Genomic DNA, 16474 nt, shown 5'->3' on the forward strand with positions numbered 1-16474 from the left:
TTCATTTTACTAGTATTATATTCTCAAAACTATTATCAATCTACAAAACCCAAATCCAGTGAAAGTGGGACGTTGTGTAAATCGGAAATAAAAACAGATTGCAATGATTTGCAAATCCTTTCCAAGCTATATTCATTTGAATACACTGCAAAGACAATATATTTAATATTCAAACTGGTAAACATTTCAAATAGTTTTTGGAAACTGTGGAGATCATGTCCTCCGGGCCAAAGAGGAAAAGAACCATCCGGATTGTTACAGGCGCAAAGTTCAAAAGCCAGGATCTGTGCTGGTATGGGGGTGTATTTGTGTCCAGGGCATGGGTAACTTACACATTTGTGAAGGGAACATTAATGCATGATAGGTACATACCATCCAAGCCATCCAAGCAACATATGTTTCCTGCTTATTTCATCTAGACATTGCCAAGCCACATTCTGCACGTGTTACAATAGCATAGCTTTGTAGTAAAAGAATGCGGGTAGTAGACTGGCTTGCCTGTAGTCAAGACCTGTCTTCCATTGAAAATGTGTGGCGCATAATGAAGCATAAAATAACCACATCGCAGACCCCAGACTGTTGAACAACTTAAGCTGTATATCAAGCAAGAATGGGAAATAAATCCACCTGAAAAGCTTTAAAAATTGTTCTCATCGAGTCCCAAATGTTTACTGATTGTTATTAAAAGGAAAAGCCATGTAACACTGTGGTAAAAATTACCCTGTGCCAACTTTTTTGCACTGTGTTGCTGCCATTAAATTCTCAGTACGAACATTAAATATATTGTCTTTGAAGTCTATTCAATTGAATATAAGTTGAAAGTAATTTGCAAATCATTGTATTTTGTTTTTATTTACGATTTACACAACGTGCCAACTTCACTGGTTATGGGTTTTGTACTTGCTATCCATACATCCATTTTCTACCAGGGTAATTGACTGTTACTATAATTCTGTAGTAACATGGTTGTATTTACACTTACTCGTTTATTGTTTGGATTAGTTTTAGGTAATAAAACAACTTTGGGTATCGATCCAATACCAAGTAGTTCGAGAGGCAATATTTGTATAATCCATCCATCCATTTTCTACCGCTTATTCACTTTTGGGGTCGCGGGGGGCGCTGGCGCCTATCTCAGCTACAATCGGGCAGAAGGCGGGGTACACCCTGGACAAGTCGCCACCTCATCGCAGGGCCAACACAGATAGACAGACAACACTCGCACTCACATTCACACACTAGGGCCAATTTAGTGTTGCCAATCAACGTATCCCCAGGTGCATGTCTTTGGAGGTGGGAAGAAGCCGGAGTACCCGGAGGGAACCCAGGCATTCACAGGGAGAACATGCAAACTCCACACAGAAAGATCCCGAGCCTGGGATTGAACCCAGGACTGCAGGACCTTCGTATTGTGAGGCAGACGCACTAACCCCTCTTCCACCGTGAAGCCCTATTTGTATAATACAATGTTCATATCTTAAATTGTCAGGATAAAAAAATGATGAAAAAATGTGTGATCAAGAACTGCATTTCGACAATATAAATTAATTCTCAAATTATTTCGTGGAGACAGATGAACATCAACCAAGAAATAGAAAATAAAGAACCAAATTAAACAAAAAGATTGATGAAGTATGATAAATTGAGTGACAATTCATATACACATTTTAAATATACACATATGAAAAGGTATTAATTGGAGGAGGGTTGCTTGATTTTTAGACAATCGACTCCTTAGTATAAAGATACAAACTGTAAATGCTAACATGTCCTCACATGTGTTTGAATTAAACATTGTTATGCAAGTCAAACATATAAGATGACGTTAGCTGCCAAAATAGATTTTCACCTTGTTGCTGCTTGTTTGATGTTCTTAAATATGCAGGTTGCTTTCTGGTAATGTTGTACCAGTGATGTCGTGCTATTGTAAAATGTCAGTTCTCTTTGACAATGCTAACATTTCACCAACCACAACGGCTGTCTTTTTCACTTTTAGTTTATCACAAAAAATATATCTTATCTTCTCTGAACTCTTTGCTGTGTTTCCACTTTGTCAATGTTTTTTTGAGACATCTCGCTATCTGCTCTCCACTAGGGAATGGACAATGGAAAATAATTACATATGACAAGGGTAGCAGCTGTGGCAAAAAGGTTAAAAAGTATATACAAAAAAAAAAACACACTGAACATCTATAATCAGACGACCGACTCAACATGTCTAAGATGACTAAATCATAGCGGAAATCAACATCACAGAGATTACTATGGAAGAACAAAACTTATTACAAAATAGGGATGTCCTGGTACAACTTTTTTACATGCGATACGACACCGACATTGCTGCGCTTGACTATTGGCCCATCAGATATGGATCCGTTATTATATCAGTACGAATAATACATACGTTTTATTTACTTTCTGGTGTGGAATGTTAGAAAAGTATTAATCAATGTTGTGATCACTTGTAAGCAACATGCTGGATCCTGGTGCTGCTGGTTAGAACTGTATACTACAAAACCCAAAACCAGTGAAGTTGGCACATTGTGTAAATCATAAATAAACAATGATTTGCGAATCCTTTTCGACCTATATTCAACTGAATAGACTGCAAAGACAACATACTTAAAGTTTGAACTGGAAAACGTTTTTATTTTTCGCAAATATTACCTCATTTGGAATTTGATACCTGCAACATGTTTCAAAAAAGCTGGCACAAGTGCCGAAAAAAGACGGAGAAATTTGAGGAATGCTCATCAAACACTTATTTGGAACATCCCACAGTTGAACAGGCTAATTGGGAACAGGTGGGTGCCATGATTAGGTATAAAAGCACCTTCCAGTCATTCACAAACAACGATGGGGCGAGGGTCACCGCTTTGTGAACAAATGTGTGAGCAAATTGTTCAACAGTTTGAGAACAACATTTCTTAACAAGCTATTGCAAGGAATTTAGGGATTTCACCATTTAAGGTTTGTAATATCATCACAGGGTTCAGAGAATCTGGAGAAATCACTGCAAGGCCGAAAACCTACATTGAATGCCTGTGACGTTCGATCCCTCAGGCGGTACTGAATAAAAAAAACCCAACAACATCAGTGTGTGAAGGATATCACCACAAGGGCTCAGGAACACTTTAGAGAACCACTGTCAGTAACTACAGTTGGTCGTTACATCAGTAAGTGCAAGTTAAAACTCTGCTATGCAAAGCGAAAGCCATTTATCGACAACATCAAATAACGCCGTCGGCTTTGCTAGGCCCGAGCTCATCTAAGATGGACTTATGCAAAGTGGAAAAGCATTGTGTGGTCTGACAAATCCCCATTTCAAATTGTTTTTGGACTCTGTGGACGTCGTGTCCACGGGCTAAAGAGGAAAAGAACCATCCGTACTGTCATAGGCACAAAGTTCAAAAGCCAGCATCCATGATAGTAAGGAGGTGTAGTAGTGCCCAAGGCATGGGTAACTTACACATCTGTGAAGGCACCATTAATGCTGAAAGGTACAATCAGGTTTTGGAGCAACATATGTTGCCATCCAAGCAACATCATTTCCATGGACGCCCCTGCTTAATTCAGCACGACAATGCCAAGCCACATTCTGCATATGTTTCTACAGCGTGGCTTCGTAGTAAAAGAGTGCGGGTACTAGACTGGCCTGCCTGTAGTCCAGACCCGTCTCCCATTGAAAATGTGTGGTGCAATATAAAGCGTAAAATACCACAACGGAGACCCCAGACTGTTGAACAACTTAAGCTGTACATCAAGCAAAAATGGGAAAGAATTCCACCTGAAAAGCTTTAAAAATTGGTCCTCTCAGTTCCACACAGTGGTAAAAATGCCCCTGTTCCAACTTTTTTGCAATGTATTGCTGCCATTAAATCCAAAGTAAATGATTATTTGGAAAAAAATAAATTGTTTCTCAGTTCTAACATTAAATGTCTTGTCTTTGTAGTGTATTTATTGAATATAAGTTGAAAAGGATTTGCAAATCATTGTATTCTGTTTTTATTTATGATTTACACAACGTGCCCACTTCGCTGGTTTTGTGTTTTGTACTATATTATATATTATTATATACAGGCCCTGGGATGAGGTGGGGACTTGTCCAGGGTGTACTCCGTCTTCTGCCCAAATGCAGGCTCTTGCGACCAGCGGTAGAAATGGATGGATGAATTATATATAATTATTTTGATGGTGGTCCGTGCGGTCAAATTAGACATTTTATCAGGGTAACGCCAACAATCCGTCCCGACTCCCCACGAAAATACTGCTGCGTAACTTGACAAATACATTTGCCTAATCGACATCAGTAAAGTGTGGCATAATTACTTACTAAAACATCTTGCAAGAAGCATACAAAAGAGAAACCTACAGCGTAGGACTCGTCAATTGTCATTTGAAGTTCCGTGGAGTAGGATACGGATTCGGCTACGTATCTGGTAACCTCGGGTCAGGGAGAGTGGGAGGGGACTCGAGAATTTCGACCATGATTGCAGTACCATTTCCGGCCACATTACTATATATGGCACCTTTTTATACATGGTCATAGTAGGATGACGACCAAGCGGAACTACGAAACGCCGCTAACTGTTTTAGAGGGAGATGGAGGGTGTACTACAACAGATGGAAGCGCTAGCTAGCTTGATGAAAGACTGTGACAACAATTTAATTTGTTGTGTAGATCGTCTTTAATTACCATTTATTAGTGATGAGCACATATACATTTTATCACGTAAAAAAGTGTTTCATATTTTGTTATATGTTGGGATTTGTTATATATTGTAAATAGTATACAAATCTACAAAGTAATATAATAGTATACCAGTGTATATTGTACACTGTAAAAATAATATGCAAATATTACATATATGTTATATTTTATAATGCTATTATGGTACATTTTTTGTCTACTTTATACCTGCATTACCTTTTCCATCCTTTGTAACTGAGCTACTGTGTGGTACAATTTCTCTTGTAGATCAATAAAGTTTGTGTAAGTCCAAGTCTAATAAGTGTGAGGCATATTTAGGGCCTGAACTTGGATTAAACTATGCATTTAGATTAGCATTTTTGGATCTGAATCTAATCCAATAATTACAACAGTGAATTTTATTGCAAATGTTGATCTAAAATCAGAGTGGAACATAGTCCGGATGAGGGTATGAATGGGTAGGAGTGAGTTAACATAGCATACGGTGGATTCCTCAACGCAGCATCATCGTCCAGGTTTATAGATATTTTAATGTCTTAATTACTCGCATTTATTTGCTATTAGCGAGTGGTCTCGGAACATAACCCTACGCAAATATTATAATTAAACAATATGCTTTAGGGCCCAATCTGAATTTTCTACATTTACCAGTGAAGAGCCAATTGTGTGTGTGTGTGTGTGTGTGTCTGTGTCTGTGTCATCAATCAATGGGTTTCCACCAGGTCTCCACCAGGATGTCCTTGATTTTTTGAGCAAATGTGGGTTTTCCAGCAATGTGTGAGGGGTGTGTTACAGGACTTCCCTAAATGCCTGTGACTGATGTTGGTAATAACAGACTTGCTTTTCAAAGCCCACCTATAAAAGCTCGTAATTATCCAGTGGGTGTGAGCGACATCAAACACCCGCACACACACGCCAGCACGCACGTACGTACAATTTTTGCACGCCTGTAAAAAGCAATCTTATGGATAATCTTGCTGTCACATGAGTAAATGTTACAAGGTAATTGGTTAAAAATATGGACAGTCCATTGGTAAATCAAACATGCATGAAGTTGGCAACATTTACACAGATGTCGAGAGGGTGGTAACTGAAAGTATATCCTGACTTGACGTTACCACTTACATACGTAAGACATGCACGCACATTACTTAGGGTGTTGTTATCTAATAATAGAGCTTTTGAATACGTAGTTAGTGTTAGCTGTCATTAAACGTACAGTCGTGGTCACTTGTAAAGAACATAATGTCATGAATGTCTTGGGTTTCCAATAATTTCTACAATCTTATTTTTTGTAATAGAGTGATTGGAGCACATATAAAATTGAGCTGTTTGGCCACAATACCCAGTAATATGTTTGGAAGAGAAACGGTGAGCCCTTCAATCCCAGGAACACCAGGCCTACCATCAAGCATGGTGGTGGTAGTATTATGCTCTGGGCCTGTTTTGCTTCCAATGGAACTGGTGCTTTACAGAGAGTGAATGGGACAACAAAAAAGGAGGATTACCTCGAAATTCTTCAGGAAAACCTAAAATCATCAGCCCGGAGGTTGGGTCTTGGGCGCAGTTAGGTGGTCCAACAGGACAATGACCCCAAACACACATCAAAAGTGGCAAAATAATGGCTAAATCAGGCTAAAATGAGGGTTTTAGAATGGCCTTTCCCAAAGTCCTGACTTAAACGTGTAGACAATGCTGAAGAAACAAGTCCATGTCAGAAAACCAACACATTTAGGTGAACTGCACCAATTTTGTCTAGAGGAGTGGTCAAACATTCAACCAGAAGCTTGTGGATGGCTACCAAAAGCACCTAATTGCAGTGAAACTTGCCAAGGGACATGTAACCAAACATTAACATTGCTGTATGAAGGGCTGGGCGATACATCGATATACTCGATATATCGCGGGTTTGTCTCTGTGCGATATAGAAAACGACTACATCCTGATATTCGAGTATACAGTTGCTTTTAGCTGCAGGCATTACGATGCATGCGTTTCCCACTCTTTCTTGTCTCTCCTTCTCACAGAGACATAAACTAAGCGCACTTTCTTACATACGTCACGTGTGCAACGTCACACACTCCTGCGGGGCAGACAGGTAGTGACACGGTAACATTAGCTGTGATGCTAACGGTGAAGTGCGGGATGTAATAAGAGAGAGAGAAGGTGCGATTCTGGTAACAAATGAAGGAAGAATTAATTCCCAAGAAAACAGCACGGATCCATCGTCCGGCGGTGGTTTGGCTTAAAGCGGGAAGATGTAAACATTTATGCGGCAAAAGCATTGCTACAAAAAGTAGCAGCACTGCTAATGTATGATCGTTTGAAAAGTCACCCGCTAGAAAATGAAGAGTGCTTGAAACTCTCCATATCAACATCTCCGGCCGGGGCCACACCAACAAAATGCCGAAGCAACTATTTCCCGATCAACACCGTATGAAAAAAAAAGTCAACAACAGAAGGAGATAACGTCCGCAGGAACGTATTATGCGGGTCATTTTTATTCGACATTTATTGAAATATCTTGTGTGACATCATGCACAAAAGTGCACTCTATTTGTTTTTAACTATTGTAGTGGCGTTCTGTACAAAAATTACACTTTAATTTAGTGTTGTTTTGATATGTCATGTTGGTGACATGTTGCGATCCGCTGCACGGATCGTTTGTTGTTTGGATTTTTGAGTTTGTGTGTGCACTTCCTGGTTTATTCTGTCACCATGGTTACCTCATTTGTTCCACCTGCAGTGGCCTTTAGACGCACACCTGTTTATGATTATTGTTTCTGTATTTAAACCTTTCGGAACCAGGCGACAACGGCAAGCCCCAGCCTCGGACATCCGGATTTTCCGACCTGGCAATCCTTAGCTCCGTTGTTAGCGAACATCAGGTTCATTTTTCTGCCCTTGAGGACAAACTAGAGAGAGCCTTTACCCGACTATATTCCAGGCTGGACAACATGTGCCCTGGGGCCAGTCCAGAACCTGTGTTACCCCCGCATGCTTCTCCAGTCCGAGGACCTGAACACAGCATTCTGGAACGAGAGCCCAGGATTGCCAGCCCTAGACCCTTTTAGCGGGACTTTGAACAACGTAGAGGGTTCTTGGTCCAATGTGACCTCATTTTTCGTCACCAGCCCTCCCGCTATTCCTCTGATGGCGCCAAGATTGCGTTTATATTTTCCTTGCTTTCCGGCCCGGCTCTCAAGTGGGCTACTGCCGCAGCAGACAGGACCATGGAGCTTAACTCAAGACTATTCTGCGTTCCGTGCTGAATTTCAGGCTGTTTTTGACCACTCCAAGGATGGGGGTGGGGCTGGTGGCGCGGCCGGACGTCTGCACTCTATCTCGCAGGGTTCACACTCCGTGGCAGCCTATACCCTGGAATTCCGGACCTTGGCGCATTCCGTTGCGGTCTGTCTGAAGAGATTAAAGACGGTCTGCTGAGAGACAGACCTACTTCCTGCAAGGAACTCATTGAATTGGCCCTCAAATTTGACTTAAGACTTTGTGAGCGAGCAGCAGAGCGAGACCAGAGAGCTGCCTCTAGGAGCCAAACTCTCCTAGAGGCAGTAGAAGTTGGAGGCCGTGGTATGGCCACAACCTACTACGAGGACGGAACTTCGGAGGTTCGTCGGCTTCGCTGGCTTCTATCGACGATTCATTCAAGACTTCAGTAGAGTTGCGGCACCACTCCATTCGCTCACGTCTACTAACATACCTTTCATCTAGACTCTTTTGGAGAGAAAGGCCTTTGAGGAGTTAAAGGAACGTTTTGTTTCTGCCCCCATTCTCGTCCACCACGATTTAGACACCGCCTTTTTGATGGAGTTTGACATTTCAGACTCTGGGATTGGGGCTATTCTCTCTCAACGGTCCAAGATTGACAATTTGGTTCACCCTGTTGCCTTTTTCTCCAGGCGCCTGACCCCGGCCGAACAGAACTACGATGCTGGGAATAGAGAATTTCTAGCAGTCCATGAGGCTCTGGTGAAATGGAGACACTGGTTGGAAGGAGCCAGACACCAGTTTCAGATCCTGACCGACCACAGCAACCTCCTACACATCCGAGATGCCAAGAGGATCAATAACCGTCAGGCAAGGTGGCAGCAATTTACCCACCGTTCCGGCAGTGGCGGAACCCATCCTTCCTCCCACTCGCATCATTGGAATGGTAACTTGGAAAGTGGAGGACCTGGTCAAATCTGCACTGCGTTCCATTCCAGGACCGAGAGGTGGAGCTCCCAACAAACTGTTCTTCCATCAGGAGCTACGACCCAGAGTCCTGGATTGGGGGCACTCCATTCATCCTGGCTTTCAACGAACACTATCACTGCTGCGAAGACGTTTTTGGAGGCCATCCATGGCCAAGGACACTCGTGAGTTCATCGCTGCTTGTTTAACTTGTGCTCGTAGTAAGACGTCACACAGGCCTCCTACTGGTCTTCTTGACTCTCTCTCCATTCCTGCCCGTTCTTGGTCGCACATCGCCCTGGATTTTGTCACAGGATTCCCACCTTCCAGAGGTAACACCACTATCCTTACAATTGTTGACCGTTTCTCCAAGGCAGCCCATTTCATTCCACTGCCCAAGTTACCTTCTGCCTCAGAGACTTCTGACCTCCTCACAGTTCACGTTGTCAAACAACATGGTATTCCGGTGGATATCGTTTCTGACCGAGGTCCTCAGTACTGTCATGACGCGGAGTCGATCCTGCGTTTCCTTGGCGGCTGGAGCCGCGGGCGCCTCCTCTGACAACGCGCAAAGACGTGCCTCCACTGACACCATGCTCAGACACATCCCCGCTCGTGCTGAGCCCAGCACGCCCTCGCAGCAACGAACCTGTACTCAATCAAATATCAAGACACCTGGACTTAATGAAAGGGAGCGGCATAAAGACCAGCAGACCCAAGGAACCTATGCCAGAACGTCGCTAACTCTCCAGTAAGCATTACGTCTGGCCTTCCTTTCCCCGTGATTTCTTCGCCTTTGTTTTTGCTCTCTCTCTCCGTGTATCCCTGGTTCATGTTCCTTTGTGTTTTCATAGTGGCCTTATGTGATCGAGCCTTGTCATCCGATCCTGACCTCCCCGCTCGGACCCAGACCACGCTGCCTTGCTCCTGCTCACGACCCCTTGCCTGTCCACAAACTGCCTCTTCGCCTTGCCTTTCTTGATTCGACGAAAAATTACAACCAACACTCACAGACAACAACCCTTGGTAACATTTACATTATTAATATTACACATAGTCACACTCACTCACCTGGAGTAGCATACACACGCCACGTATTCATCAAAAGTTTAAAATAAACCTTGGAAATCGCAGTTCTGCCTTGGTTTTCGCCTCCTTCCCTCCTCCGTACACAACACTCTCTGTGCGTACATGTTGACAAGACAGTGGGTGACCATCGTAATCACTAATCATTTTATTCAAGCCAATGAAAAATGTCACTACACTCATTTAGTACCGTATTTTCCGCACCATGGGGCGCACTGCCGATGAGCGGGTCTAGTCAGGTCTATTTTCATATAAAAGGCGCACCGGATAATAGGGCGCATTAAAGGGGTCATATGATCATTATTTGTCTGTAAATGTAAAACATTTCCTTGTGGTCTACATAACATGTAATGGTGGTTCTTTGGTCAAAATGTTGCATAAATTATGTTTTACAGATCATCTTCAAGCCGCTTTCTGACAGTCGCTTCAGAATGCGCCGTTTTGTAGGCGGTCTTAGTTATGTGGCTCCCCTTTGGCAGCGTCTTTTCTCCATCATCTTTGCTTTACCGTAGTAGCGTGCAAGGGCGGGAGTGGAAGAAGTGTCAAAAGATGGAAATAACTGTTTTATTGACATTCAGACTTCATTTAAGTCATTAACGGTGCAGCATCTCTTCATCTGTGGCTCACTAGTGCAATAACAACACAGGAAATGTGTCCCGTGAAAAAACTTCCGACCGCAACTCTCTAATAACTAAAGTTCCTTGGGTGAATACTGTAAACTCACTACTAGCGCTTCCATGGTGAGTTTACTGACAGATAGTAAGAACTTTACACTACTTAATATTAGAAATGGCAACAGTGGAGGATGAATGTCCCATAACAAGAAACTAGAGAAAAAGAAGAAGCGTGAGACTACAAAAGGGCACATTTTCTCATGCAGATCCCAAATACAGATCAGCAGGTACCAGAAGGTAAGAAGAGTCTCTTTTGCATAATATTGCGAAACAAAACACCAGATAATATGTCTTACCTTATACACACACCATAATAATACTCGTATGTTGAAGCACAGTATAAGCCATCAAGCGGTGCGGCTTCATAGCTTACCAAAGTCATACTAAAACATTTTGATGGATTGTTGAGCGCCGTGTGTAATGTTTTATATTTTTAATGGAATCTTGGTGTTGATTACTTGAGTCACGTTGCAGTCATATTTCTTATGTGTGACTGCCATCATATTGCAGTCTACAGGTATCTCTTGTGTCTGACTGCCATCTACTGGTCACACTTATTTCACCTTGTACCAAATGAAATAGCATATTATTCAGTGCATTAGGCGTACCAGGTTATAAGGCGCACTGTCGAGTTTTGAAAAAATGAAAGAAATTTCAAGTGCGCCTAATAGTCAGAAAAATATGATAGTTGTGAAAAATATACACCATTTTAACACAAGTGTGTGTTGTTAAACCACTAATTGCAACACGAGCTAGTCAGTGGTTTTCTTGTTATATTTTTGCTTGGAAAAATGTAACTTAACAAGTTGCAAAAAGCCCTTTTAGCTGTGGACGGCTACATGAAAGGCTGAGGGTTGTTATTTAGTCAGTGACCAGGTCAATGCATACATCAGTGCAAAGATAAGTGAAGAGATATTTGACTTCAAAATACACTCAGATGGGACATTAGATAAATCTCTTACCAAGTTTAAAACAAACTAAGTTAGGGCATTCAAGTAATTTTAAAAATGTTCCTGTATGACGTTCTGACAATAAAATTGTATATGTCCAAACACTTGGGTCTTTTAAAGTTAGTTTATATTATGTGATGAGTAATAATCTGTAATTAATCATAGCCAGTCCAAATTCAAAAGTGTAATTCATTTGGTTTAAAAAAACGAATAATTTGACAATACTAGTTATAACTACTTGACATTTCAGATTTTCTCATAGTTTTCTCCCAACAGTGTGCCACAGCCATACACAACAGAGCTTTTTGTATTTGTATTTTATATACGGTAGGGCTTCTCCATTACAGAGGGGCCCGGGCCCAACTCAAATATTACCACTAATTTAGTCATTTTATTTTTTATTTTCATCGTATTCAATAATTATAACTAACCTGATTACAGAACAAACATTTTTAAATGATGATAAACAATATGTTAATCACAAAGATTATTATCAAGGTTTAGGTCAAGCTAAATGCAAAAATAATTACTAATCAAATAACTGCAAAAGAAGGGACTAAAAAACTGATGAAAAACACATTAACATACAATTACACAGTGCTAAAGTAAATACATTCTAAATAAGTAACTAAAAAAATGTTTTGTTTTAAACAAACTCCCAATACCTTTTAAAGGTGTCATATGTGATACTTTCATGTCAAGTCATCATTAAATGGCCCTTATAGATCAAAAGGCATTAATAAATCTTGTTCGTTTCCAATACCGCTACAACTGATAACAGTAGTTCAGCCGGGATATGCTCATTTGTTATTGTTTTCATTTCAATGTCCTGCCCTCCACCATTTGTCTAATTAGAAAATCTGTGACTGTGTCACATCCAGGTTGCCATTTACGCACCGCCACCTTCGTCAAGCTACTGTCACTGGTAAAGTTACTAAACATGTCAGCCCTTAGTAAATCTAAAAGGCATTACGATTCTCAACTTATTCATGACAAACCTAGGAATAAAACAAGGATTTGTATTGGGGATGCCTTTGAAAGATGGAGACGATGGAAGGCGGAGAATATTTTTTCATCTGACGCGAAACTTGCTAATTTCCTCCTTGATAGGTAAGTAAGGCATTTACGTTTTCTTGTAATTTATAATAAATGGAAATGAACATTTCATATTCAAACTATATTGTCAAATATAATCTATTACCTTAACTAACAAGGCTACTATGTTAGCGCAACAAATGCTTAGTGTGATGGTGCTCAGCTCCTACTGCATTCCTTAGCATGACCCATCGACATATAATAATAATCATAATAATAATAATGGATTACATTTTATTTGGGGCTTTTCTACTATTAGATACTCAAAGATACTCTTGGCAGGGTCCTTGAGGGTGCATGGGAGTTTGCCTAACCAGTCTACATGTGCTTTGTGGACATGGAGAAGGCATTCGGACCTGTCCCTCGGGAAGTCCTGTGAGGGAGTGCTCAGAGAGTATGGGGTATCGGACTGTCTGATTGTGGCGGTCTGCTCCCTGTATGATCAGTGTCAGAGCTTGGGCCGCATTGCCGGCAGTAAGTCGGACACGTTTCCAGTGAGGGTTGGAAAGGCTGCCCTTTGTCACCAATTCAGTTCATAACTTTTATGGACAGAATTTCTAGGCGCAGTCAAGGCGTTGAGGGGATCCGGTTTGGTGGTTGCAGGATTAGGTCTCTCCTTTTTGCAGATGATGTGGTCCTGATGGCTTCATCTGGCCAGGATCTTCAGCTCTCACAGGATCGGTTCGCAGCCGAGTGTGAAGCGACTGGGATAAGAAACAGCACCTCCAAGTCCGAGTCCAGGGTTCCCGCCCGGAAAAGGGTGGAGTGCCTTCTTCGGGTTGGGGAGGAGACCCTGCCCCAAGTGGAGGAGTTCAAGTACCTCAGAGTCTTGTTCAAGAGTAAGAGAAGAGTGGATCGTGAGATCAACAGGCGGATCGGTGCGGCATCTTCAGTAATGCGGACGCTGTATTGATCCATTGTGGTGAAGAAGGAGCTTAGCCGGAAGGCAAAGCTCTCAATTTACCGGTCGATATACGTACCCATCCTCACCTATGGACATGAGCTTTGGGTTATGACCGAAAAGACAAGATCACGGGTACAAGCGGCCGAAAAGAGTTTCCTTCGTCGGGTGGCGGGGCTCTCCCTTAGAGATAGGGTGAGATGCCCTGCCATCCGGGGGGAGCTCAAAGTAAAGCCGCTGCTCCTCCACATTGAGAGGAGCCAGATGAGGTGGTTCGGGCACCTGGTCAGGATGCCACCCGAACGCCTCCCTAGGGAGGTGTGTAGGCCACGTCCAACTGGCAGGAGACCACGGGGAAGACTCAGGACACATTGGGAAGACTATGTCTCCCGGCTGGCCTGGTAACGCCTCGGGATCTCCAGGGAAGAGCTGGACAAAGTGGCTGGGGAGAGGAAAGTCTGGGCGTCCCTGCTTAGGCTGCTGCCCCAGCGACCCGACCACGGATAAGTGGAAGAAGATGGATGGATAGATGGATACTCAAAGCGCTCACAGAGAAGTGGGAACCCATCATTCATTCACAGCTGGTGGTGGTAAGCTACATTTGTTGCCACAGCTGCCCTGGGGTAGACTGACGGAAGTGCGGCTGCCAGTTTGCGCCTACGGCCCCCGCTGATCACCACCGATCATTCACCATGGCAAGGGTAAAGTGTCCTGCCCAAGCACACAACAGCAACGATTTGGATGTCAAGAGGCGAGGAGCGAACCTGCAACCCTCAGGTTTCTGGCACTCTACCGCTCTACCCACTACGCCATGCCGCCTCTGTATATAGGCTAACGGGGGAAATATATGCCCGACAGCCAATATGTCGATGTGTCATCCAACTGACAGGGCAAAATATATTTTTGAAAAATAAAACCTTTGTGGATAGGGGTAGTGTCAGTGCCTATTTTGTTCTCAATATGCTGATACGCTGAGGAAATGGGCAACGACAATAGCAATGTGAAACGTATGAGGACAGCCAAATCACATGATAAAATAATTCCTCATTTGTGTTTGAATATTGTGGACTAAATGTACTAAGTTATATGGCAATCTGAAACTAGTTTTAGGTCGGGGGCCACATGGACAAAAATCTACTCCGAAGTGGGTTGGACCGGTAAAATCACGGCATGATAACTTCAAAATAATGACATCTGCAGATTGTTTTCTTTGTTTAAAAATAGAACAAGCACATTCTGAAATTGTACAAATCATAATGTTGTTGGGGTTTTTTACACTTACATGTTGCAGTTAAGAGTATTTTATCTGTATTTGTCGTTATTTATATTTTCTGAATAAATTATGTGATATTATGTTTATCAGTCAACTCATTGGTGTTCCTTTTTGAATCCATGAAGTTCTAAATATATATCAACATCAAATTACAGTTATTTTTTATTTACAGAGGGGCAAAAAAGTATTTAGTCAGACACTGATTGTGCAAGTTCTCCCACTTAAAATGATGACAGAGGTCTGTAATTTTCATCATAGGTACACTTCAACTGTGAGAGACAAAATGTAAAAAAGATCCAGGAATTCACATTGTAGGAATTGTAAATAATTTATTTGTAAATTATGGTGGAAAATAAGTATTTGGTCAACCGTTCAAAGCTCTCACTGATGGAAGGAGGTTTTGGCTCAAAATCTCACGAAACATGGCCCCATTCATTCTTTCCTTAACACGGATCAATCGTCCTGTCCCCTTAGCAGAAAAATAGCCCCAAAGCATGATGTTTCCACCCCCATGCTTCACAGTAGGTATGGTGTTCTTGGGATGCAACTCAGTATTCTTCTTCCTCAAAACACGACGAGTTGAGTTTATACCAAAAAGTTCTATTTTGGTTTCATCTGACCACATGACATTCTCCCAATCCCCTGCTGTATCATCCATGTATCCAAAGACCCCCTGCTGTTTTTCTTGGGAATTAATTCTTCCTTCATTTGCACCTTCTTTCTCTCGTATCAACACTCGCACAGCTCCGCTAGCATCACAGCTAACGTAACCCATGCTGCTACCTCTCTGCTCCGAAAGGGGACAGTATGTCACGTATGTAAGAAGGTACGCTTGTCTGTGAGAAGGAGAGACAGGAAAAAGCGAGAAGAGTCTGTAATGTAATGCCAGCAGCTAAAAGCAACTGAGTGAGAACGTATACTCGAATATTACGATATAGTCGTTTTCTATATCGCACAGACACAAACCCGCGATATATCGTGTATATCGATATATCGCCCAGCCAGAGAGTAAATGTGTTTCTGTATAGTATTACTCCAGCAACAGCAACGGTCATGTGGTGACATCAATGATGGTATTTTGAGAGGTAATCATTGAAGTCGAACGTTACTGAAGGCCTAGGTGGGAAACGCACGGCCCGCCACTGACTGCACATCATAATGGCGGTAACAGTTTGATGTTAATAGTCTAAAAAAATGAATTGAGCCGGCCAGATTGAAAATCTTAAATGCCTTATTTTGCCCAGGTCTGGTTCAGAATATGATTTTTTCAAATGTAACTCCAGTTTTAATGGATATACAACCCCCTTTTGAGAGTTTTAAGTCATCTTTGGTCGAGCTACTTCATCCGTGTGCTCTACATGATCGCCTTCCTTTTTGCAATTCTCTTCTTTCTCCTCCTGCAGTTGTTTTCCATCATCTGCCTACTTCTTTGAAACAACAGCCACTGCACAAACCCACTAACACGCTGATCTTTGGCAATCATATTTTCTTGTTTATTTACGAAATCCGGTCAACTTCCTTTGTTCTCACTGGATTGAACTGCGCAGGCAAGTGGCTTCCCAAACAACAAACTGTTTTGCCACCAGCCGAGCG

General features: G+C 42.1%; 1 protein-coding gene across 1 annotated transcript in view; it reads right to left on the reverse strand.

The window, feature by feature from the left end:
• The window catches only part of maml3 (mastermind-like transcriptional coactivator 3), a 328731-nt gene that overhangs the window by 157610 nt on the left and 154647 nt on the right, over positions 1–16474 (reverse strand). The window lies entirely within an intron of this gene.

This window comes from Nerophis ophidion, linkage group LG01 (genome assembly GCF_033978795.1).
Source record: "Nerophis ophidion isolate RoL-2023_Sa linkage group LG01, RoL_Noph_v1.0, whole genome shotgun sequence".
NCBI classification, from domain to species: domain Eukaryota; kingdom Metazoa; phylum Chordata; class Actinopteri; order Syngnathiformes; family Syngnathidae; genus Nerophis; species Nerophis ophidion.